This window comes from Balaenoptera acutorostrata, chromosome 8, assembly GCF_949987535.1.
Source record: "Balaenoptera acutorostrata chromosome 8, mBalAcu1.1, whole genome shotgun sequence".
In the NCBI taxonomy this organism is placed as follows: domain Eukaryota; kingdom Metazoa; phylum Chordata; class Mammalia; order Artiodactyla; family Balaenopteridae; genus Balaenoptera; species Balaenoptera acutorostrata.
Window position 1 is genome coordinate 55,304,402 of NC_080071.1, and position 21,156 is coordinate 55,325,557.

The following is a 21,156-nucleotide window of genomic DNA, read 5'->3' on the forward strand; positions in this document are numbered from 1 at the left end:
GGGGTCTTAAAATCTCTATATAAGCAGATTTACCAACATCTCCTGCACATTCAGTAGGTCACAAATCATCATTGGCTACCTTCTCCTTTAGCTAACTGATCCTCTGGGGCAACGATTGCCCAACTCCATTGCTCACAATGAATATCCTGGGGGCTCCTTCAAAAATGCTGATTTTGATTCAGTAGGTTTGAGTCGGGATGCAGGAATTTGAATTTTAGGAAGCACCCCAACCAGGTGATTCTGATACAGGTACTACAAACACCTCACATGGAAAAAATCTGTTCCATGGTAATTTCCAGGGAAACTGAGCAATCATAGCAATGCTGTGGACCATGCACATCTCATTGACCACTGTCCCTCTCATTTGCTAGCTTGTTCCTTTCCTTCCTTCCTCCCTCCTTCCCTCCCTTCCTTCTTTCATTTGAATGGCATTTATTGACTGTCTTATGAAGGTCAGAAACATCCATTTCCTGCCATAAGGAGTTGGCAGTACAGTAGGAGAAGACTGGCATATAAGGTACAATGCAATGTTAAAAATGCTATGATAGAGGTGTGCATACTTTATAAAGTGTTAAAGGAGAACCGAAGGGGAATGATTAGCATTCCCTGTGACCGTGTATAATGACTGTGGCTCTGGATCTCTCAAGTTTGAAGTGTCTTTGGGAGATGCATATGGAGATATCCTTTCAGAGGTCTACACATTTAAGCCAGTCATTAAGGTATCCCATCCATTCCTTTGCTTCGCTATTCTCTAGACATATTGTTTTGTCTCCCAAGGTTCATTTTTTGGTTCCATAAATGGTCATCAGAAGCAACAAACAAGTGGCATATTTAGAGCTGAATTCAGTGGTAAAAGTTACTGTTGTTCTCTAGGTCCCATGACATTATCATTTTCTTACTTGGAAAAATAGGATTAATTATATTAACTTACAATATGATTGTAAAGAGTAATTTTAAAAAATAAATAAATTCTTTTTAAAATGCCACAAAAACCTAAAATAACGTAAGCATAAAGTCTTTTTTTTTTTTTTTAAAGGATTTTCTTTTATTTATTTATTTATTTATTTGTTTATTATTTTTGTCTGTATTGGGTCTTCGGTTCGTGCGAGGGCTTTCTCCAGTTGCGGCAAGCGGGGGCCACTCTTCATCGCGGTGCGGGGACCGCTCTTCATCGCGGTGCGCGGGCCTCTCATTATCGCGGCCCCTCCCGCTGCGGGGCACAGGCTCCAGATGCGCAGGCTCAGCAATTGTGGCTCACGGGCCCAGTTGCTCCGTGGCATGTGGGATCTTCCCAGACCAGGGCTCGAACCCGTGTCCCCTGCATTAGCAGGCAGATTCTCAACCACTGCGCCACCAGGGAAGCCCTAGCATAAAGTCTTTTATGCATCAAACTCTTCCTTCCCTGTAATATTTCACACACAGAGATCAGTGTGAAAATAATCTTTTAAAGATTAATTTTTTTTTCTGTACATGATTTTTGGATTGCAGAAATGTCCTGTGAATAGGCATATATAGGAGACATGGCCAGACATATTAAACATATCCAAAATAATTGGGATTTGGAAATGTTTCTATGTCTATATTAATATTTCCAAAACCTCCATACAGTACTGGAGATAAAATAGAAACAAAAAAAGTATTCAAAGTCCTCACTATTCTATCAGTCAACCTAGGGGAGTTGAAAAAAGATAAGAAATTTTGTAAGAAAGATGCCATGTGACAGACTGTGACAGATGAAAAATGATGTTTACAAATGTTCTTTTGCTTTAAAGTAATTCCTCCCTACATTTTCTTGAAAAATGGCATAAACATCTAACTTGATTTTAAATTACTTTTTGGATAAAAATTGAATATACCCATCTCCTGAGGTTGGATCATAAAGAGGCCTGGCTTTCTTCCAGCTACACTCAGAAATTAGATGCCTTGTCTAGGATTTGGGATTTAGAGCAATCCTAAGCTACAATTTGAATCAAAATGATCATTCTAGACCTGGGCAAAAACACATCTTCACAGGGGCTGCCTGACTGTTAAAACTTTGCAAATTCACCTGCATGTGCTAGGCAAGTTATGGAATCCCACTAGGCAAGTTATGGGAGAGCAAAACTCTGACAATGGCTGAGATCTGAACTACATTGCAGGTGGGTGAGGGGGTGACCCTTTACCACTGATTGTACCAAACAGAGCACCAATCTTATTCAGTGCTATGAGCATTCACGCACAAACTTCATGAATTGGCACACTTGGCATTTGTTTTTAACCCAATGTCCCTAGATGCCCAATTCTGTACACTGACACCCTCCCTGGATGGAAAAAAAAAGAGTGTGAGTATCCGACATATTTAGGGATTGCAATGATGACACCATGCTATCAAATGAGAATGCGCCCACTGCCACTTGAATATTTTCTTATATTGATAGATACCAGAAAGGTTTGCTGATTATAATGTGCCGGAGATGAGAGAAAAAGACACTGGCACATTACAGGACAGAAAAAGCAAAAGAGGCTGAGAAGACCCTCTGGCAAGTCGGTAAAGTCTGGCCTTGGGGATGTTTGCACTGAAGGGCGCGTGCCCCGCTAAGAAGGGAGCTGGCGAGGGGGGCTGGGGGGAGTGAGGCGCATATACTGATTCAGTGTCACTCACACCGCTCTATGAGAGAGGTGTGCTATTGTTGTCTCCTCTACGGGAGGCCTCAGCAGGGGTGGTGCAGCCCAATCTGAAGAATGTTATATGTTTCAGTAGATCCAGGCTGGGTGACATAACTTATAGCCAAGTCCTAACACCCCTGAGGGGTCTCCTCAACATTCAGACCTCCAGACGTGCTAGGCAGAGGCAGGAGGCCCTGCTAAGCAACTTCCTGTATAAAATACCTGATCCTAAAATAGTCAATTAAACACTCATTTGACAAGGGAGAAACCACCAACAGACCAGTGAGATGAAACACTTGGCTTCATTTTAGCAAATACCTCTCAAGAGTTTCAGTCAGAGAGGGTTTACAGAAGAATTCACTTTAAACATAGGTAATGTTTACATATTGAAGATGTCTTACCTCTTCTCTTGTTCATTGGATCCCTGTTTCTTTCAGAGTAAAATTCAAAGTCTTTTTGGAGGTTAACAGTGCCCTACAAGATCTGGCAGCCCCCTTCCCCACCCCCCCAAAAATTAGAGCTCTGACCTCATCTTTCCCTACCCTCTCCCCCTCCCCGCTTGCTCCACTCCAGCTGCACTGGACTCCTCGGTAATGAAGGGAGTTGAGAGTATGCCAGGCCAAAATATGCCACTTTGAGCTGAAAGCAACCAGCCCTCTGCTCCCCCCCTTTATGTCTAAAAGCAAGACATAAATTTCCATCTGTAAAGGTGTCTCCCTCTCCCATACCAGGAAGAGTAAGATGACTCTTACTCACTACTCATCAATGGAGAAGGAACCAACTTCAGTCTGCGTAACAAACCTTCCTGAACAACCCTTATCTTCCATTAGTTTCCCCCATATATTTACCTTCCCACAATTTACCACCCACAGAAGCCAACCCCCCTTCCTTTGTCTAGTTACTTCTCCACAATTTATTGTCCTTTGTTAAAGTAGCATATAAGCCCCTGAGTTTAACCACTTCTTTGGGTCTTCATTTTATATACAAGAAGGCTTCATGCAAGTAGAAATAAAATTCTTAACATCTATTAAAATTTGTATCCCCTTTTTCCTGTTAATCTGTCTTTTGTCAGTCTGATTTGCAGGGCCAGTAGCCAAACCTAAGAGAATAAAGTTTTTTTCCTCCTTTACAATATCCTCAAAGTTCTGGTCAGGATTCTGCCTCAGGGTCCATCTGTCTGAAACTTTCCCCCAATATATCCTTATGCATCAATCCTCTCCTTAAATTATTTTTCTTTTTTGTTTTCATATCACTGTCTCAATGAAATCTACCCTGACTGCCCGGTTTAAAACTACCCTGTCTCCAGCATTCCTGGACTATCTTACTCCGCTCAATTTCTTTTCTATAACCCTATCACCATCTAACATCCTATATAATCTACTTACACTTCTTGTATATTGTCTTTCTCTCTAGAATGTAAACTCCAAGAGGTCAAGGACTTTTGTCTATTCTGTTCACTGATGTATCTCAAGTAACTAGAACAACACCTGGCACATAGTAGGTGCTCATATTTGGTTGAACAAAAGATGTTGTCATATCTTCTTTTTTTTTTTTTTTTTTTTTTTATTGATTAATTGATTGATTGATTGATTGCTATGTTGGGTCTTCGTTTCTGTGCTAGGGCTTTCTCTAGTTGTGGCAAGTGGGGGCCACTCTTCATCACGGTGCGCGGGCCTCTCACCATCGCGGCCCCTCTTGTTGCGGAGCGCAGGCTCCAGACACGCAGGCTCAGTAATTGTGGCTCACGGGCCCAGCCGCTCCGCGGCATGTGGGATCTTCCCAGACCAGGGCTCGAACCCGTGTCCCCTGCATTAGCAGGCAGACTCTCAACCACTGCGCCACCAGGGAAGCCCCATATCTTCTTTTAATTATGATGATATGGCATTAACTGAATATCAGTATTATATTGTTAAAATATACAAAGGAGGAAAATAAAATTCTCACCAAGGAATGCATAAAGCCTTTTTAAAGAGATCTCTGTCCTGTTCAAAATAGAGAAGAACAAGGACAATACTGCAAATTCCACACTAAGCTTTATTAGACTAACTTAACAAGATCAATTTATTTAAACTCTCAATCTTTATAACAAGAATTTCTAATTAATTCAATCACACTGCTATGCTGAGCTGACATTCAACTTTGTTTATAGCTTATAATCCATCATACCAATGCACAAAAAGATGAACTAGCTTCCTTAAGATCGCATAACCAGTTTCTGGTAAAGGCCTTTGAAACATCTTAAACAAGTTTTTTCCTGATGAAGGCTTTCAGAGCATTTCTAAATTAACATTTACTTTTTCCCCAACTGAATACTGTCCTATATAGAACATAGGAAACTCAAATTCTTTGATAATACCTCAAATGAAAAAATTATTAAAAGTTTACTTATATCAAACAATCTATTTAATTTGGCTACTCTAAAAATTTATAATAAATATCATTGTGAAAACAGAATATGCAACTGGTAATAGTTTTAGCCAATTTCATGTTAGAAATATCAGCAGGAATTTGGTGATCTTTATAAAATTTGAGGCTTAAAAATTTCCAATGTCTTCATGAAGTACACATTGCTGTCAAAACATAATTTTCCCCATCACAGTTTGCATGGCTATATTTCCTCCAGCGATTACACTCTAACAATGAGAATGTAAGCCTCAGCTCTTTCAAAGGGTCAAGCATGGTCAGCACATGGTAGCTTGGTAAACACCTTGGCACTTGATTCTCTATTAGGCCCTTTATGAATATTCTATAACAATGACACTAAAATGCCTCAATCCCCTTCCTGGTACCAAAGCTGACAGATCAGAACAAGACTTCATATTGCTAAAGAAATTTCATGAGAAAGAGTAGGTAAATGATCTTTTTCTAAAGGTCCATCATGTGGGGCAAGGTGATGACAGGCTAACAAGAGTTAGAAGGAAGACTTTAAGGCCTAAAAACAGAAAGAAAACAATTACAGAAGTGATGATGGAAATGAAAATCACTGAAAATTAATTCAACAAATATTTACTGAGCATCCCCTCTCTGCCAGGCCATATTCTAAGTGACAGGGATCCTAGGGGGAATAAGAGAGTGAAAGTCCCTCTCCTTGTGGAGATTTTGGTCCAGTGGGAAAAGCGATGAATAATCAGACACAAAATAATGTATATGTCAGGTAGTGTAGTAGAGACAACGTAATGTCAGGTGGTGGTGACATGGGTTGAAGAAAGACAGCCAGGGAGCAGGAGGGGGAGAGAGGGTGGTGGGAGAGTACTATTTTATGTCAGTTGATGAGGGAAACATTTGAACAGGGCCTTGAATGAAGTGAGACTGCTTTCCACTGGGAGATTTGTGAAAATGCAAGGACCCTGAAACAGGACAAGCCCACTGTGTTCCTAGGAACAACAAAGTGATGCAGAGTGAAGGATGAGGCCAAGAGTGGGAGAAGATGAGATCAGAGAGACAGGCAGGGCCAGCTTGTAGATGGTGTAGTATGGCTTTTGTTTTCAGGTGCACATCATTCATTACAGGTGCAATGAAAGTAGTATACTGCTTGATAATGGTGTTACCAGTCTGTGGCTGCTGTGTGATGCTAAGATCCCAGAACTTCAAGAAACAGCAGGCCTGAGTTTAAATTCCATTTTTCCCATTTACAGAATTTATGACCTTGGGCAAGTCTTAAAACTGCAACGACTCCATTTCTTTATTCTATAAAATGATAATGGCACTCCTAGCTCAGAAAGCTGTGAGGAGGACATGTGTACAGGATGTGAACCTGGTTCATATTAGGAGCTATTATACATGTGTAGGTGTTTATTTCATCCTTTTTAAAGAGTGCTATGTTTTTAATACTCAAAAGCACAATTCCTCAACTTCTTTCCTTCCTCCTTTTTAAATTTATTTCCTTTAAAGACATTGTCTTATTCTGATTTTTCATAAATAAATTAAAACAAAAGCATAGTTATTTTTATCTTTTTGGAGACTCTGCTTTCTTAAGCAATGGATGCCAAATGACCAGGCAGCAAAAGTGCAGGCCGTATGTACAGTAATTGTACATTATGCCATGTACTATGCCGTGTAGCACAGTCTCCCACACAGAGTATCTGTATACTGCCCAGTTCTTGGACGGAGGGTCACTCAAAGCTGAAAGTTCTGTCAATGAGCTTTAAGCCTGGCTTAATAAAGAGTCAGGCAGAGGTGCCCTCATCTCCCTACACAATAAATCCAAGACTTTGAGTATAGTTTCAACTTGGGAATCTCTGTCACAGCACTGTGTATAAAAAGTCATCAGGAATTATAACGTTTTAACTATATATCCTCCTTTCTTTCCTCTATTTTTTAAAATACCGTGCATACACTAAGCTCTCACTCATAGGTAATTCCTTCTAATACTAAGTGAAGTTTAAAAGCAACCTCTAGATCTTCCAGGATGTTACTTTTACATTGCACATGATAACTGAAGATTCTGAGAAATGTACCATTATAAAATATAAGTTTAGTACCAAATCATCCTTTGGTTCAGGGTAAATTACTCCTTTGATCTTAATGAGCTCATATAATAAGGACTGGAAACTGTAATAGATAACTTTATTTAAAGAAGGAGGTTGCCGGGCTTCCCTGGTGGTGCAGTGGTTGGGAGTCTGCCTGCTAATGCAGGGGACACGGGTTCGAGCCCTGGTCTGGGAAGATCCCACATGCCGCGGAGCAACTAGGCCCGTGAGCCACAACTACTGAGCCTGCGCGTCTGGAGCCTGTGCTCCGCAACAAGAGAGGCCGCGATAATGAGAGGCCCGCGCACCGCGATGAAGAGTGGCCCCCGCTTGCTGCAGCTAGAGGAAGCCCTCGCACAGAAATGAAGACCCAACACAGCCATAAATAAATAAATCCCAAAGTTTAAAAAAAAAAAAAAAAAAAGGAGGTTGCCCTTATTGAAATGAACCAGATACTTGTTGGAGCTAATCCAAACTAGTTATGAAAATATTAATTAGAAATATGTGGGAGCAATCTCTTTCTGGAACAGTTATTGCTACTGATTCTAAAGAATAATTTTGCCAAGTGGCTACTCCCTTGGGTCCTTCCCCAAAATGTCTTGATCAGAAGATGGATAACCTTCCCAGAGATTAGACTGCTCACCTGAATCTCTACTAAATCATCAACTTCCTTTTCATTAAACTGAGCATGTATCAATGTTTCTCAATAAGAATGCTCCTGGCATTCTAGCGGATAATTCTTTGTAAGAGTCTGTCCAGTACATTATAGGAATGGTTAAGCATCCCCAGCTCCCAGGCACTAAATGCAATTATATGCTTTATGACAATAAAAAATAACATCCCCACCCCCCTTGAGAACGATTTTTGGCCTACAGCCCCCCCCCAAAAATTTTTTTTTCATTCAAAAACTCTAATTTGAAAAAATTAAAATAGAACTGAAATTTTGCCCTGCATTCATCCCAGTTTTTAAACAATTAATTGAAGCAGATTTATAAGGTCTATAGAAGACTGGGCCAGTTTGCCACAGTTTCCACAAGAAAATATTTTTTAAAAACATGGTTTTAATCTTGAGTTAAAGTTTTGTTGTAAGATTGTTGTTAAATCATTAGTCTCTAGAATGTGAATCCCTATGAATGAATACTGTCCACAAAAAATGTTACATTATAAATAAATCTGTTTTAACACCTCATTCCCTGAGAGAAGAGTTTTTAAATCCATCAAAAACATTATTATTCCAAAGGCAGATGACCTGTCATGAAATCTCTTTGGACTCAGCCTAATGCCATTTTCAAAAGCATTCTTGTAGGTAGAACCTGTACTTAACTTCACAGTAAAATAATTCCTCTAAAACCAGTGGGACTCTAGAAATTCAGTGAGGGGACTGCATATTTATTTGTAAACGTTTTACAAAAGCTTTAATCCCAGCACTGATCTCCTATGTTGAGATGTCAAATGACTAAATGTGATGAATGCACTACAGAATTTGTTAATAATGGTCCCTAACCAAGCTGGGAGGGGATAGCATTAAGAATTTTTCAAAAAGAAAGGCAGAGACAACTGTAAATCCCAAACAGTTGGACACAGAAATCATATGAGAGTGGAATTCATTTCACAGAACTTTCTAATACCTTACCTCATAAAATCCCAAAGAGTTCCTCTCTGCCTTTGCCAGGGCAGAATCCATCATTTCAAACCAGATTTAGGAAGCAGCATGAAGAAACATTTCATTCTCCTTCAAACCATGCACCTGGCCTACCCACTTGGCAATTTCATTCATAAGAGTGGCCCGAACTGAAGTCAAAGAGGGTCTGAGATCCTAATGCGGCGGGGGGAGCTCTGCAGGTCCGCTTCAGATGCTTCCGTTGCTCTCCCCCTTCCCCAAAGTTCTAGCAGTGAAATACTGAGTGGAACTCGGGCAGGCTGCTACCAGGAGACTCCTGTCCAGCTATAAACAACACTGAGAGCCGCCCCTGCCTTGCATCAAGACTTATCACTGTTCAGGCATCCGAAGTGAAAAAAAAAATCACGTATCAGTGTTCCCGCGGCTGAGGCAGTTGTGGCCACGCCCCTGTAAAGCACAGGATGCACAATCGCCCCATCCTCCCCTCAGCTTCCTTCCTTTGCTTTTCCATGGGAGAATTCCAAAGAAAAAGTTATGCGTGTACACACACACTCTCACACACACAGTGGGCTGATGTCAACAAGCTGACTGTTATCACAGAGAGGGAGTTTTTCTGTTTGATTTGCTCAGAATGGAGTGGCCACTATCTGGGAAACTCTAATTTATTGTTACCATTCATCAGATACAGCCTTAATTTAAGTTACTGAAATAGTATCCTAGCCAATCCAGAATAGAGTTTGTGGACTTGTGGTTTCAAACTGTAAAAAAGGACTAAAACTTTTTCATATAGCATATAGCTTTCACGAAAATCGCCAAATGTGGTTATCAGTAGTTATTTTCAGACCCTACTTTTAATGCAAAAATAGACACAATCGCCGATTTAGCTGGTACTCCTGTCTTATTCTAGGAAGCGGTCGTGGTGTGAGAATCTCCAGTTCAGATGTGTTGTTCTTCAATGGGGAGAGGGGCCTCGTAAAGCTCTTCACCCACCCAGTGCCATCATTGCAATTTTTAAGTGCTGGTTGAATGTATGAGTACAATCAAAGGCTACAAGACCATCTCTTTCCAGCAAAACTTCCAGGAAAGCAAGATATGTCCTCCGTTGTCACGTGCTTTTGCTGTGAAGTGGGGCAGACTAGATTTAAGCTCCATGGTATATTTGGTGGCTGCAATTTCCTCTCCACTGTTCCCTTAACCCAGACATAGTTTGCCATGAAACTTCAAAGGTCCACAGAACTTTGGGCTGATTCTGGAATAGACTGAGTGAACACAGCAAGCTTGTCACTCCAGAACCACCCCAACCCTGTCCAGGCCTCTTCTGGACATGCAAACCCAGCCACGTCTTAGGACAAATCATTGTGGATTTCTAGGTATGTCCTAGCAAACAACAATTATAGCAAGCATGTACGGAATGCCTACTATGTACCAGGAACACATAGTAAATGCTTTAGAAATAGTCTCTAATGAATGCCACCGTACTCTAAAACTGAGGTCAATAGTGTTATTAGGTCCATTTTACAGATGAGGAAACTGAGACTCACAGAGAGAAAGTGATAACAACCAGGATTAAAGTCAGATCTGAATACACCCAAGCCCAAACCCTGTTATAATACACTGCCTCCCCCAAATAACACTGTGAAAATGCCATGACCTCATTAATTAATAGGTGGCCAATGGGCCCACAGCAGCCTCAGTCACCATTAGGAGATTAGAAAAAATAAGCCAGAAAGGATGAATTTATTTCCTATTATTGGCATGAAAGATGACGAGAGCCTATGAACAACAGACTTCTCAACAATGTCAGCATCTCTGTTCTCAACCCCAGTCTAGGAAAGTGTTTAACCCTTACCTCCACTCAACTCCCAGGGCCCTAGACCCACTTGATGCTCCCACCACTCTGGCCCTCCAAGCCACGTTTCCTTGCCTTCCAAATATTGTAACATTTGTCAGATACACCACTTTAGCTGAACTCTAGGTTCTGGTCCATCCACGTGTCACTGACACTCACTTGTGACAAACAGGCTACTTTCCTATGTAAAGGAAATCTGCTTCTCCACAGCACAAGCCTTTGTCATAATAGAACATAGATTTTCCCAAGTTGATCATGAAAGAAACTTATAGAGTGGAGCAAGGGAAGTTAGACGAACGTTAGAGCTTAGCCGTAAGGCCATCACATACACGTACCCTTTCATGGGGATGCTGTTTCCTAAACACAAGCAGTTCAGCCAGTACCTCTTCACTCACAATAAACTACTGTACTGAGAAGGTACAGCCAGAGGATGGTAGTGTCAGGCCTCGAAATTTACATATGCCATTCCTTCCTCCAAACCACACCCTTGAAGAAAACACCGAAAAAACAAAAAAAAATCCATAGCAACAAATAAAATGGTGAAGCACATTAATACCAATTTTGCATCCATATAACACCTTAGCATTTTCACTTACTATGCTATCATATAGGTGCTAGGCACTGGGAGACACATGCGAACAAGACAAACACAGCCCCTCCTCCTTCTTGCAGAGCTTCTATTTTAGAGAAAGAAACACTAAATAACAAATATAAAGTGAATTCTTTAGTTACTATTATGATACATGCTACAAAGGAAAAAGAGAAGGTGGTAAGGCAATGGATGAGCTGGGGACATGACCCAGGCCAGAGAATAAGCTCCCTCAAGGAATCGGTGTGTGGACTAAATGGACGACTAGGAATTGGGGAGGGGAGGAGGGAAGAGGAGAGAGAGTTCCTTCCAGATAGAAGAGCTGGCCAGAGGCCCTGTGGTAGGAAGCAGCATGGCCCTTTCAGAGACTGAAGGAAGACCAGTGTGACTAGAGCACAGAGGATGAGGGAAGGATGAGGCCATGGAAGGAGAACAGACTAGAAAATTTAAGCATCAGTGTATAGGGAGAGAAAAGGAAGCTTAAGAATAAGGGAGAGGAAATGTCCCTTTCCCCATCTCCTTAAACTCTCCTTCTGAAAGCCCAACTGATTATCACGGTTCTCAACATTCTGATCTACTGATCAACAAGGATGCTTGTGGGTAGAACTGTGATTTGGGGCTGCTGAATGAATTAATCATGTAAATTAAAGACATCACTGAACTGAAGTAGCTTATTCCCCAAAGCCCACAGAATATTTATTAAGAATAAGGTAGAGAAGAGCAAAACACCATTCTTAGATTACAATCCAGACTGACAACGGAAAACTCCAACAGTGTCTCCTCCAGCTATCTTTATGCTGGCACCAAAAACACGAAGCAGAATCAAGGGTAGCACATCAGGAAGCAACAACCCTCTTCCTGAAAAGCCCATTATGAATTTCCTTTGTGTTTATGCATTTAGCATGCCTGGGAGTCTGACATCACTCACACGCATTACTGAAGTCTTGCAGCAAGGGTCTGCCTAACTGCTGCAATTTGTATTGCCTGCTTTTTCTTCTGAAATTGTGTTCGTGAAGCAGCCAGATGAATACTCATTTCATCATCGCTCTGCTTTCGGATTCCCAAAATCTTCCAGTGGAAATACACATCGGTTTGTGTATAAATCAGAAAGCTTTGGAAAATAAATTTTAAAATGAGACAGCTGCTAAAAGATCAAGGGGAGGGGCTTCCCTGGTGGCGCAGTGGTTGAGAGTCTGCCTGCTAAAGCAGGAGACACGGGTTCGAGCCCTGGTCTGGGAGGATCCCACATGCCTCGGAGCGGCTGGGCCCGTGGGCCACAACTGCTTAGCCTGCGCGTCTGGAGCCTGTGCTCCGCAACAAGAGAGGCCGCGACGGTGAGAGGCCCGCGCACCGCGATGAAGAGTGGCCCCCGCTTGCCGCGGCTAGGGAAAGCCCTCGCACAGAAACGAAGACCCAACACAGCCAAAAATAAATAAATTAAAAAAAAAAATAATAATAATAATAAAGGCAGAAATCTTGTGAATGGTTTAAAAAAAAAAAAAAGATCAAGGGGAGGACGCTCAAAACTAAACTCAAGTAGACACATGTACATGAAATATGTTTGTTTTAAATTTAGCTTAGAAAGTGGTATGCAATCAAATTCAATAAAAATAATAATGGCTATCATCTATTAAGAAACTTCTATGTGCCAGGTGCACACTCCCTCATTTAATCCTCATAATAACCTTCCGGAATCATCACTACAATCCCCATTTCACAGATTAAGAAAAATGGGGGATACATGGATTGAATTACTCGCTAACACAAGATTACATAGCAGGAAACCAGCTGAATTTCAAATCTAGAGTTTGCATGACATCAGAGATTACCCACACATTTCCCACTGCTATACAAATTCCCCAACAGTTACTACCACTCACCAACGCCAAGAACTGTGCTCGGTATTTCAGAATCATTAACGGATAGAGTTCTCCCAGCAATTCTAAGAGGTCTTGTTATCCTTATTATGAGGAAACAGTTTGGAGAGGTCTAGTAACTTGATCAAGGGCACACAATGGCAAGGTTGAAAGGTCCAGAGGAAAATTTTCCAGCAGCCTGCATAATTTCACATCAGCAACATTCTTGTGGTACTCTGAGTTCAGTAAATACAAGTATGGACCTGTTACTTTCTTAGGGTTTTGCAGTTTTACCTGGGAAATTATCATTATGCTTGGGAAGAGAGTGAAGTCCCCAAAGAACTGATTTTCTTACCTTAAGTGAATAAGGAAATCCCTTTATCACTGTCCATTCAAGACAAAATATCAGGATTATGATCTACTGCTTTCCTAAACAAGAATAAATGACCCTCACTTTTCTATTTCTAAAAGACAAATACATAGGGAGGGTGGGAGGGAGGGAGATGCAAGAGGGAAGACATATGGGAACATATGTATATGTATAACTGATTCACTTTGTTAGAAAGCAGAAACTAACACAGCATTGTAAAGCAATTATACTCCAATAAATAAATAAATAAATAAAAGACAAATACACACACGTGATATAATGTGCCAAAAACTCGGAAAGGAATAGGCAAATAAGAATAAATGTGGTGGTGTTTTTTTTTTTAAGTAATTTCCACTACTGAACTAAAGATCCAGCTATAGCAGAGGCTCCTTTATTTGACTGATGTGTATCTTGAATAATATATCTAAGGATATATTATTTTTCCTTATGGGTGAATTTGGTATTAACACCTAAGAATATAATATTTTTCCTTATCAATAAATTTTGTATTAACCCCAGATTAATGTAAAGACAAGTGTTTTTAAATGAAATATTAACGTGGTTTATATACAATCCCACATGCCTCATTCAATTCATAACAACTGTTCAATTACATGGTTAATGGATTCTGTAGCTATGCTACTTTTTATTCCAAATAAAATTATATTATATAAAGCAAGGTGATTTTAAGAATAGATTTTAGGTATGTAAAACTTTGAAAATAAAATGAGAAGGCTGTAAAATCATTACAATAAAGAAGGATGTACAATTATTTTATTTGTGTATGTGTGTTCTTTGCTTCTGTCTGTAAAATGAGAACATACCTTTTTCCAACAAGGCTTTGTATATGTCTGAGATAGCAATGAACCCAATAATATCCTGGAGATTCTCTGCTGAAAGCACATATATAGAGATTCCAAAATATTCACATTAGTGGCCATTTCAGAATTGGCATTTATAATATACCACCATAGTGTATGATACAGAATCGAATAACCACACAGATTCCCACACCCTGAAAGAGTAGAACTCAAATTCTATTGTGTATTAGAATCAACTGGTGAGACTCATGTTTAAAATTCAGACAAAATTTCATAGAGCAAACCAGAGAAATTCTGATTCAGTAGGTATAAGATGGGTCTTAGTAGTCTTCATTTTTAAACAATTACCCAAGCTAATTCTCATATAGTTGGTCCTTAAACCACACTTTAAGAGACACTGACCCGGTGTCAAAATCCAACAGACCATTTATTAAGGTATGTGTGTATGTGAATGTCATATTTGATTTTGTAAATTCGTTTTAGTAGAAAACTCAAAAAGAGACATGCATCTTTGTACCTTTGCAGTATTACCTACCCTAACAATTCTCATGTTGATTATTTCCAATCCATCTTAAGAAAAGAGGAAAACTATGTAAGAAAAAGACAAGAAAGTACAGGAAAAATGAAGAGACAGGAAGGAACGCTAACATGAGAAAAAAAGTTTTTGTCTGTATTTAAATCTAGAACAATGCTCCTCAAAATACGGGCCATGGGCCAGCACTGGGCCATAAGCTGGCTGTTAATCACCTGAGAAAAGTACAGAAATTGAGCCCTTTAGAAACTTTTACAGAAATTTGTCAGAGTAATTTTAAGTCTGTTCAATCTAATAATAAAAATGTGGGCTTATATTCTGTGGATCTTGTTTTTTATTCGATTTCATTCTTCTAATAGTTTATTTTTATTCTGACTAACAAAAGATCAGTGTCTGTGATGGATCTGAACGACCATAGGTAATCTGAGAAACTCTGGCATACTCTAGATGGAAGAATGAGCCATGCTTGGTCAGACCAGGGAGCCTCTTAGCCCAGGGTTTGATATAAAAGTGGCTTTCTGTAGTATCATTTCCAAAGGTTAGGGGCCAGAAATGATCTATTGAATGACTGTCTGAACTAACGTCTTCATCTTCTCATAATAACTCACTCTGAATCTGTCAGCAATACACCAAACTATGTGTTACGTGAACTGACCAACCATTTTTTTAGCTCGTACCACCTCTTAGAATAACATTTTGGTAAAATTTCCTAAAAGTTTACTTTCAACAGCAAAAAGCAGCCCTTGTTTCACTTATTATAAATGTGTATCTTTCAACTTGCAAAGAAATCCTTGAGTTTTAATATTTGAGAATTCAATGATGAACTTTATCACTTTAGGGTGTAGATATTACATCTATACAATATCTATACTCTGTCTGTGAATCTTTGTTGACATGAAACTACTGCTTCAGGCTATTCTCAAATAGCAGCCTAGCCATCTTAGCATTGGGCCCTATCAGCTAATGATTTTCATGATTTTTGGCAATGAAAACAGTAATAGGAAGCACAAAGTATCAGTACATTATTTCAGTCATAAGTACACAGACACAGATTTTGCAGTTTTCCTGCCTCCTAGTAAACCTTGAATAATAATTCTTTCTCTTGTTAGAGACCTGCATTCTAAACAGAATTGAAGTTAAATGCTAGACATATTTCTACAATTCCTGGCTCAGGTCAGTATTTCCCTTCATGCCCCCCTGCAGTTGCTACTTTTGCTCTACCAGTGTTGCCAAAAATAACTTTTTCCTCTTCCAAGTTAAACATGGTGTTTATAAAAGGTGGGGATGGAGAATCTGGGAGCATGAATCTGTACACACAACAAACAAACTCACAATAATAGCAACAGCACTCCTAGCTGCCAAGATTTCTAGCCAGGAAGAATGAAAAATGAGGGTTTTTTTCCGACTAAATAATTATGCCTCCTTTTTAAAAGAGAATAAAGCCAAGCTTTAAATATCCAAGTTTGTTCTGTGATGCTTAAAAGTTATGTCACACACTAAGTTTGTTCATTATGTTTTCTTAACATTTTTTAATCCAATTTAAGACATTTTCTCATGTAGTCAGTTTAGTCAGTTCATATGACTAAGAACTCTCTGACAGCTTGAAGGCAGCACAGAATAGCACTGGTTCTGCAGCCAAAATGGACACCTATTAGCTGTGTGACATTGGCCAAATGAGTAAACTTCTACAAACTTTAACTCACTCATTTATAAAATGGGGATAGGGACTTCTCTGGTGGCACAGTGGTTAGGACTCCGTGCTCCCAATGCAGGGGGCCCGGGTTCAATCCCTGGTCAGGGAACTAGATCCCACATGCGAGCCGCAACTAAGAGTTTGCATGCCACAACTACGGAGCCCACCAACTGCAACTGAGGAGCACCTGCATGTGCCGCAACTAAAGGAGCCGGCGAGCTGCAACTAAGGAGCCTGCCTGCCGTAACTAAGAACCGGCACAACCAAATAAATAAATAAATATTTTTTTTTAATTTTTAAATAAATAAAATGGGGATAATAACAATGTATAACAAGCATGATTTTGAGAGGACTGTAAAGCTACATAAAGCAAGGAGACAGTGTGCCTGGCACAGAGTATTTACTCACTATCAGTAGCTCTCAGATTCTAGTGTTGTCTTTATTCTCAATAGAGAAGATCTAAATCATTGGACTATTTGGAGAAGTTTTCAGAATTCTACTTCTGTGACAAATACGAATACTAAGTAGATTAATGACAGTCCACCAAGAAGGCAACTGGCTAGATGAACTGACCTCAGAAGTCACTTGGATCTAGGTTATCTAACATGATTCAACCAGGCTTATATTCAGTACTTTTATTAAAATTCAAGTAACATTGTTGGAGAAAAAGAATTGCCTTTAACTAAAGAAATTATAATTATGTTAATTCTTTTTATTGTATTACATACATTTGCTTCAGCAATCACTTTGGGAAAGGTTAAGTGGAGTAGATAAAACTAAAATCATAAGACATCATTGTAAAAATAGATGGCATTCATCCAAAATGCCTTTCCTGGAACAAATTGTTACAACTTGATTCACTGCCGCCCTTCCCTACAAAGCTATATTTAAGGATCTGTAAGCATTTCCCTTATAAACTGCTATCATCAGGATTTGTAATTTTACCTTCTAATCTGTTTTAGAGTTTATGTTTAAACAACTCAATCATTCTTAAAAAAAAGTTATTGTTCTTTAAATTTAAAAACTTCCTTCAGTAAAGAATAATAGTACAAGGTTGGGGGTGGGGGGGGGCAACACCAGAAAAGTAAGGATTATTTTACACATGAAAAATGGTTTAATAAGCAAAATAATATGCATGTTCAAGAAATATGTGCCACCAAAGATTATATAAATTCAGTGGTCATTGTGTCATGATCTGTAATAATTAGAAACTAGATTAAGTGTCCAAAAAAGATAAATAGGTAAATTATGACACAACCATATTATAGAATATTATGTAGTCATTACACTATGTTCCCAGATAATTTTGAATGACATGGGAAATGGTCATGATATAATAAGTGGAAAAATGTACTGCAGAGTTATATGTATAACATGAGCTTAATTGACCTTAAACATACGTATGAGATTTATAAAAATAAAATTGTAAAAGGAATATGCCAAAATGTTCAGAGTAATTATTGCTTGGCAGGAAGACTTAAGTGTTCCTAATATTCTTCCATATTTTCTACCTTTTTTGTAATGAACTTGCATTACTTTAATAATCAGAAAAGAGAGGCTTCAACCTGGCTTAGTGTGACAGAGAAATACAGAAACAATAATAAATAAAAAAATAAAGTTTCCCTTGCAAACCTATCTATCCTGACACTTGAAAATATTACTTACAGTGTGGATTTATTAAGTACTCCTTTAAAAGGAGTTGTTATTTATCAAGTGGAGTTGGCCAAAAAAGTGACCTTGTAGCTAACCACACATTATCAATAACCCATGTGTCTCAAGATACTAAAAAACACAAGTATCATCCATCATAAGGACACCTCCAGGGGACAAAACTCAAGATACAAACTCAAGATACATCTGGTAAAGGAATTGTAAAAAAAAAGTTGAAGTGAAAGATGTCACACAAAAACTAGTTTGAATCTGAGTTTAAAATTGTATTCAAAACTCCAAGTACTGAATAGTCATCAACTCAAAGAGATCTGCTCCAAATGGAATTATGACATCAATTTAAATCAAACATAAATACCCAAAGAATTCAGATTCCCAGGCTACTTCAGGGTCTCCAGCTTCCACTGTAAACACAGGCCCGTGTGCGTGAGCACGTGCACACACGCCCCACACACAGAAAAATCACAGTACAATCAACCATTGTAAACATTCATGACCATAAATATCATTTCCAGTTTCTCTTTAAAGAAACCTGAATAAATTCTACCAGAAAAACAAGTTTTACATTTTTCATCAAGATGACATTTTTTAATACTTATATATCCATTATGTATCAGCTACTATGCAAAATATTTTCACATAAGCTCTTTTTTTCATCTTGTCCTCTTATACCACTGTTAGAAAATCTGGTCCACACGGATACAGTCATATCCAATCCCCTCTATCAGTCTATGTTATCTGAGATAAGGACATAGAAGATACTTTATTAATCTTCATATTCCAAAAATTATCCAGTTCTGGGAAACATCCAATACACGTTTTTGATTAAATGCGTAAGAACAGAATCTCTATCCTAGTTTTTATTTCCCTCAGACTTTACTTCAAACATCATAAGCGTGAAGCACTTTATAACTTACTGGTCTCCAAATGTATGTATTTAGGAGCAACTGTTAAAATTAAAATTTGAAGAGATACTAATACTGGAACAGACACAAAGCCACATCTAAATAATCCCCTTATACTGACAAGTAAATATGAACAGTCTGACAACAAAACATAAATCCAAATAGTTTTCATTCTTTAGGGGAAAAAAACATAAAAGTTACAAACTCTATAAAAACTACTCTTTGAAGATGTTCAAATTTCATAAGCAGGCCAAGGAAGTTTTAATAACATTACCCTCTAAGTCAAATGGAAACCAACTTGGTTGAAGCTACACACTTAGTTTGTGCCAAGGAGAAGTAGCTTGGACATTCCTGATAAAACAATGAATAAATTCTTAGAGCCTTGAAGAGAGAGAAAGAGAGTCTCAAATATAACCTAAGAGGAAACTTACATTATGGCCACTTTTAATTCTTTATGTGCTTAAGTTTATATACTTGGAACAACTGCATTCCCTATCTAAGCTGGTAAAAATTATCTTGGTGTAGATTCTTCTAAATGGCATCGGAATAGTTAATTCACAAATGAGGCAAAGCTTCCATTTTACAAATTGATCATGCAGTAACAACTGTAACATCTGAAAGGGCTTAGAATAAGCTTTTCTCCCCATTTCTTGCCAGTAGATCAAGTCAATAAGACTAAATCAAAAGTAGAAAATGTGGACCAACCAAATAAAATACAAAAGAGAAAAAAGGAAAGAAAATGAAGAAGAAGGATATTTTTTGTTGGCACAAGTCTACTTGGATGCATTCTCACATAACATTTTTACAATTCTTTAAAAAACAGTTCCCATTGCTAATTCTGTGTTCAGATGACTTTACCACTCATTACTCTGAGAGTAGCAAGTCACACATTCCTCCTTTTTTGGGTTGTGGGTCAGTGAGACTGCCATAAGTATAGCAGAGCAGTTAAGAGCCCAAGGTCAGGAGTCAGATTGTTCCTGAGGAGCAAGGAGAGAATATAGTGAAAGAAACCACACAAAAGGGACTTCCCTTTTGTGGTGCAGTGGTTAAGAATCTGCCTGCCAATGCAGGGGACATGGGTTCGAGCCCTGGTCCAGGAAGATCCCACACACTGCAGAGCAACTAAGCGCGTGTGCCACAACTACTGAGCCTGCGCTCTACAGCCCACGAGCCACAACTACTGAGCCCGCGAGCCACAACTACTGAGCCCGCGTGCCACAACTACTGAAGCCCGCGCTCCTAGAGCCTGTGCTCCGCAACAAGAGAAGCCACCACAGTGAGAAGCACGCGCATCACAACGTAGAGCAGCCCCTGCTCGCCGCAACTAGAGAAAGCCTGCGTGCAGCAGTGAAGACCCAATGCAGCCAAAAATTAAAAAAAGAAACCAGACAAAAATGAAATACTCTATATAATTGGTTTGTACAGTATGAAAGCAGGCAAAACCAACCTATAGTCTTACAAGTCAAACCCAAGGGGAATTATAACTGGAAGGGAACATGAGGATGACTTCTGGGGTGCTGAGAATGTTCTATATCTTGATCTAAGTGGTAGTTATAAGAGTGTGTACATATGTAAAAATTGATTATTCTGTATATTTAGAATTAAGGCACCCTAAGGACCTTCCTAAATATGTGCTAATTCCCAAAAAGAACAATATAAAAGGCATGACTAATGTATGGTGTTAGAAGTCAAGACTTTAAGTTGCCTTTAAAAAGGGATGTGACTGGGGGGACTTCCCTGGCAGTCCAGTGGTTAAGACTTCTCCTTCCAGTGCAGGGGGTGCAGGTTTGATCCCTGGTTGGGCAGCCAAGATCCCACATGCCTCACAGCCAAAAAACCGTAACATAAAACAGCAGCAATACTGTAAAAAACACAATAAAGACTTTAAAAATGGTCCATATAAAAAAAAAATTTTTTTAAAGGGATGTGATTGGAAAAGGCAGGAGAGGGACCTCCAGAGTGATGGAAATACTTGGTTTCTTGATCTGAGCGCTGTTGCCATAAATGTGTTCACTTTGAGATAATTAAGCTGTAAACTTATTACTTTTCTTTTCAGTATGTATGCTATACTCCAACTTTTAAAAAAGTGGAGAGGAGGTACTGCTCTATATTAAAAGTGCCATAATAAATAAATTGT

The 21,156-nt window shown here is 39.1% G+C and overlaps 1 protein-coding gene across 8 annotated transcripts in view; it reads right to left on the bottom strand.

The window, feature by feature from the left end:
* Window positions 1–21,156, bottom strand: part of HECW2 (HECT, C2 and WW domain containing E3 ubiquitin protein ligase 2) — a 434,057-nt gene that overhangs the window by 174,854 nt on the left and 238,047 nt on the right. For 2 of the 8 annotated variants that reach the window (XM_057550886.1, XM_057550888.1), the window contains exon 1: window positions 8,749–9,067. The exons of the other annotated variants lie outside the window; for them this stretch is intronic. The gene's annotated coding sequence lies outside the window, so the exon portion shown is untranslated. Of the gene's footprint in view, window positions 1–8,748; window positions 9,068–21,156 lie in introns of those variants that run through there. 8 annotated transcript variants of the gene reach the window in all.